Below are 5,826 nucleotides of genomic sequence, written 5' to 3'. Positions count from 1 at the left end.
CCGTCCGCACGGCACCACCTTCTGATGCGCTTTGCGATCGAGGGCGGTACAGTTACCACACCAAGCGTTGATGCAGCCAGTCATGATTCTCTCAATGGTGCAACTGTAGAAACTTTTTGAGGATCTGAGGGGCCCATGGCAAATATTTTCAGCCTCCTGAGGGGGAAGAGGCGCTGTCGTGCCCTCTTCACGACTGCTGGGGTGTGGATCATGTTAAGTCCTTAGCGATGTGAACGCCAAGGAACGTGAAGCTCTCCACTACAGCCCATCCCATGGCTCTCCCCGTTTCCTGTAGTCCACTCCTTGGTCTTACTGACGTTGAGGGAGAGGTTGTTGTCCCGGCACCACACGCCATGTCTCTGACAGTCAGGAAACCTGATGATGGAGTTGGAGTCGTGGGTGAACAGGGAGTACGAGAGGAGGCATGCCAGCATCACTGTAGACTAGCTCAGAAGCACGTCGGCTCACAGTGGCCCATATTCACAAAGTGTGTTAATAATTAATAATTTAGCAGACGCTCTTATCCGGAGCGACTTACAGGATCAAGTGCCTTGCTCAAGGGCACATCGACAGATTTTTCAGCTAGTCGGCAAAGGGGATTAGAACCAGCAACCTTTCGGTTACTGGCACAACGCTCTTAACCACTAAGCTACCTGCCGCCCTTGGAGTAGGAGTGCTGAGCTGCGATCATTTCAGGGTTTTGGATCAGAATGAATAAGACTGGGGCACCTGATATTTAGATCAGCACTCCTACTTTGAGACGCTTTGTGAACACTGACCAGTATAATTTTCTAAACAGGTTTATTTGCTCCACTGCCATGGTATAAGCAGTATTTTGTATTACTGACTGTGTAACAATTTCTTCTTGCCTATAGCTCACTGTAAGTGATTCATTATGTGAGGAATATTGATCTGCCTTAGTTTAGTGCAGGCAGCAGCAGGATATTTTTTCTCTCCATTGATATCACTGTGGGACAGCAGGTGTCTGAGAAACTATGGCAGATCTTTCTCTTCCCAGAACTGGCTGGAATGAAGTCTCTGCTCTGCTCTGTGTGGCCGGAGACCCACATGGATCTAGTTATCAGAACTTGGCCTAGCTAGCACAGCTGTTAGTTTAGTTCAGTTCAGTGATCCAGTTGGGAGAGAACACACCCAGGCCTACAGAACCACCAGTTCTGTAAAGTCGGTGTTAGTCGTTGATCCTGTCAATTCAACGGCTCTAGTTATGATTAGTCAGTGATGATTCACTGTTTTGAACGCAAAGGCTATTATCAGTGTTATGTTAGCAGGTACTTTGACCCAATCAGAATGAATTACTAATTTTAATTGAATGCCTTGAACTGTGTAACCTCTGGACCATAAAGCAGATTAAATTCACTACACTAGCATCTCTTATTTATGATCCCAACAATATGTACAGTGGGGGAAAAAAAGTATTTAGTCAGCCACCAATTGTGCAAGTTCTCCCACTTAAAAAGATGAGAGAGGCCTGTAATTTTCATCATAGGTACACGTCAACTATGACAGACAAAATGAGTAAAAAAAATCCAGAAAATCACATTGTAGGATTTTTAATGAATTTATTTGCAAATTATGGTGGAAAATAAGTATTTGGTCAATAACAAAAGTTTCTCAATACTTTGTTATATACCCTTTGTTGGCAATGACACAGGTCAAACGTTTTCTGTAAGTCTTCACAAGGTTTTCACACACTGTTGCTGGTATTTTGGCCCATTCCTCCATGCAGATCTCCTCTAGAGCAGTGATGTTTTGGGGCTGTCGCTGGGCAACACGGACTTTCAACTCCCTCCAAAGATTTTCTATGGGGTTGAGATCTGGAGACTGGCTAGGCCACTCCAGGACCTTGAAATGCTTCTTACGAAGCCACTCCTTCGTTGCCCGGGCGGTGTGTTTGGGATCATTGTCATGCTGAAAGACCCAGCCACGTTTCATCTTCAATGCCCTTGCTGATGGAAGGAGGTTTTCACTCAAAATCTCACGATACATGGCCCCATTCATTCTTTCCTTTACACGGATCAGTCGTCCTGGTCCCTTTGCAGAAAAACAGCTCCAAAGCATGATGTTTCCACCCACATGCTTCACAGTAGGTATGGTGTTCTTTGGATGCAACTCAGCATTCTTTGTCCTCCAAACACGACGAGTTGAGTTTTTACCAAAAAGTTCTATTTTGGTTTCATCTGACCATATGACATTCTCCCAATCCTCTTCTGGATCATCCAAATGCACTCTAGCAAACTTCAGATGGGCCTAGACATGTACTGGCTTAAGCAGGGGGACACGTCTGGCACTGCAGGATTTGAGTCCCTGGCGGCGTAGTGTGTTACTGATGGTAGGCTTTGTTACTTTGGTCCCAGCTCTCTGCAGGTCATTCACTAGGTCCCCCCGTGTGGTTCTGGGATTTTTGCTCACAGTTCTTGTGATCATTTTGACCCCACGGGGTGAGATCTTGCGTGGAGCCCCAGATCGAGGGAGATTATCAGTGGTGTTGTATGTCTTCCATTTCCTAATAATTGCTCCCACAGTTGATTTCTTCAAACCAAGCTGCTTACCTATTGCAGATTCAGTCTTCCCAGCCTGGTGCAGGTCTACAATTTTGTTTCTGGTGTCCTTTGACAGCTCTTTGGTCTTGGCCATAGTGGAGTTTGGAGTGTGACTGTTCGAGGTTGTGAACAGGTGTCTTTTATACTGATAACAAGTTCAAACAGGTGCCATTAATACAGGGTCGAGTCATGCGTCCTCCGAAACATTACCCGCCAAACCGCGCTTCTTAACACCCGCCCACTTAACCCGGAAGCCAGCTGCACCAATATGTCGGAGGAAACACCATTCAACTGACGACCGAAGTCAGCCTGCAGGTGCCCGGCCCGCCACAAGGAGTTGCTAGAGAGTGATGAGCCAAGTAAAGCCCACCAGGCCAAACCCTCCCCTAACCCAGATGACGCAAGGCCAATTGTGCGCCGCCCTATGGGACTCCCAATCACGGCCGGTTGTGATACAGCCCTGGATCGAACCTGGGTCTGTAGTGACGCCTCTAGCGTCTGCAGCATTGAAGGTCCCCAAGAACACAGTGGCCTCCATCATTCTTAAATGGAAGAAGTTTGAAACCACCAAGACTCTTCCTAGAGCTGGCCGCCCGGCCAAACTGAACAATCGGGGGAGAAGGGCCTTGGTCAGGGAGCTGACCAAGAACCCGATGGTCACTCTGACAGAGCTCCAGATGGGAGAACCTTCTAGAAGGACAATCATCTCTACAGCACTCCACCAATCAGGCCTTTATGGTAGAGTGGCCAGACGGAAGCCACTCCTCAGTAAAAGGCACATGACAGCCCACTTGGAGTTTGCCAAAAGCCACCTAAAAGACTCACAGACCATGAGAAACAAGATTCTCTGGTCTGATGAAACCAAGATTGAACTCTTTGGCCTGAATGCCAAGCGTCACATCTGGATGAAACCTGGCACCATCCCCACTGTGAAGCATGGTGGTGGCAGCATCGTGCTTTGGGGATGTTTCCAGCGGCAGGAACTGGGAGACTAGTCAGGATCAAGGGAAAGATGAACGGAGCAAAGTACAGAGAGATCCTTGATGAAAACCTGCTCCAGAGCGTTCAGGACCTCAGACTGGGGCGAAAGTTCACCTTCCAACAGGACAACGACCCTAAGCACACAGCCAAGACAACGCAGCAGTGGCTTCAAGACAAGTCTCTGAATGACTTTGAGTGGCCCAGCCAGAGCCCGGACTTGAACCCAATCGAACATCTCTGGAGAGACCTGAAAATAGCTGTGCAGCGATGCTCCCCATCCAACCTGACTGAGCTTGAGAGGATCTGCAGAGAAGAATGGGAGAAACTCCCCAAATACAGGTGTGCCAAGCTTATAATAATAATAATAATAATGTGCCATTTAGCAGACACTTTTATCCAAAGCGACTTACGAATTGGTGCATTCACCTTATAGCCAGTGGGATAACCACTTTACAATGTTTTTTTTTGGGGGGGGGGTAAGTGGGGGGTAGAAGTATTACTTTATCCTATCCCAGGTATTCCTTAAAGAGGTGGGGTTTCAAATGTCTCCGGAAGGTGGTGAGTGACTCCGCTGTCCTGGCGTCGTGAGGGAGCTTGTTCCACCATTGGGGTGCCAGAGCAGCGAACAGTTTTGACTGGGCTGAGCGGGAACTGTGCTTCTGCAGAGGTAGAGGAGCCAGCAGGCCAGAGGTGGATGAACGCAATGCCCTCGTTTGGGTGGCGGGACTGATCAGAGCCTGAAGGTACGGAGGTGCCGTTCCCCTCACAGCTCCGTAGGCAAGCACCATGGTCTTGTAGCAGATGCGAGCTTCAACTGGAAGCCAGTGGAGTGTGCGGAGGAGCGGGGTGACGTGAGAGAACTTGGGAAGGTTGAACACCAGACGGGCTGCGGCATTCTGGATGAGTTGTAGGGGTTTAATGGCACAGGCAGGGAGCCCAGCCAACAGCGAGTTGCAGTAATCCAGACGGGAGAGGACAAGTGTCTGGATTAGGACCTGTGCCGCTTCCTGTGTAAGGCAGGGTCGTACTCTCCGAATGTTGTAGAGCATGAACCTACAGGATCGGGTCACCGCCTTGATGTTAGCGGAGAACGACAGGGTGTTGTCCAGGGTCACGCCAAGGCTCTTCGCACTCTGGGAGGAGGACACAACGGAGTTGTCAACCGTGATGGCAAGATCATGGAACGGGCAGTCCTTCCCCGGGAGGAAGAGCAGCTACGTCTTGCCAAGGTTCAGCTTGAGGTGGTGATCCGTCATCCATACTGATATGTCTGCCAGACATGCAGAGATGTGATTCGCCACCTGGTTATCAGAAGGGGGAAAGGAGAAGATTAGTTGTGTGTCGTCTGCGTAGCAATGATAGGAGAGGCCATGACAGAGCCAAGTGACTTGGTGTATAGCGAGAATAGGAGGTGGGTGGTCCCGGGGATCGAACCCACTACCCTGGCGTTACAAGCGCCATGCTCTACCAATTGAGCTACAGAGGACCAGTGGTGGAATAAGGAAACTGCTTGTCAAGCGTAGAATGGGCAAAATATACTGTATGTTGAAATGGTTAGAGTAGGCCTAATAATTTAATCATTTTTCATTTGAATTGTATTTCCATTGTGAATTCCTGTAACATACAGTATATTGACAGGCTATATATAATTTGACCACATCAGTGCATTTGTTACGATAATAATCAATATAATGTAAAGTCATTTGTTAAACTACAGGCAAGTGTGAAAATGAAACCATTGTTGAAATACAATAACAGACAGCGATAATGGGAAATTTAATGAGAGACTGATTTTGCTCTGTTGGAAGATTTGGCACGCTGCATTTCGCAGAGAGCAGGTTTTTTAGAGACAAGTGAAACTTTTTAGCAGAAGTACAGATTGGCTCATCAGATACCATTTCCCAAAACCAATCTTAAGGAACTTTGTGAGAATTTAAAGATCTACTTTAGAAAGGCAAACACGTGCCATTCAAAGTGCTATCCACCCTCGGGTTTTTGGCAATGGGCCATTCAGAGTGCTATCCACCCTCGGGTTTTTGGCAATGGGCCATTCAAAGTGCTCTCCACCCTCGGGTTTTTGGCAATGGGCCATTCAAAGTGCTCTCCACCCTCGGGTTTTTGGCAATGGGCCATTCAAAGTGCTCTCCACCCTCGGGTTTTTGGCAATGGGCCATTCAAAGTGCTCTCCACCCTCGGGTTTTTGGCAATGGGCACGTTTCAGCGGGAGCATGCCGATCGGCATCTCACATCCCAAGATGAGCCAATGTTTTGGATGCAATCATCA

The sequence above is a fragment of the Coregonus lavaretus genome, assembly GCF_964263955.1.
Source record: "Coregonus lavaretus genome assembly, chromosome: 6".
In the NCBI taxonomy this organism is placed as follows: domain Eukaryota; kingdom Metazoa; phylum Chordata; class Actinopteri; order Salmoniformes; family Salmonidae; genus Coregonus; species Coregonus lavaretus.
Note: the sequence above shows the minus strand (reverse complement) of the source record.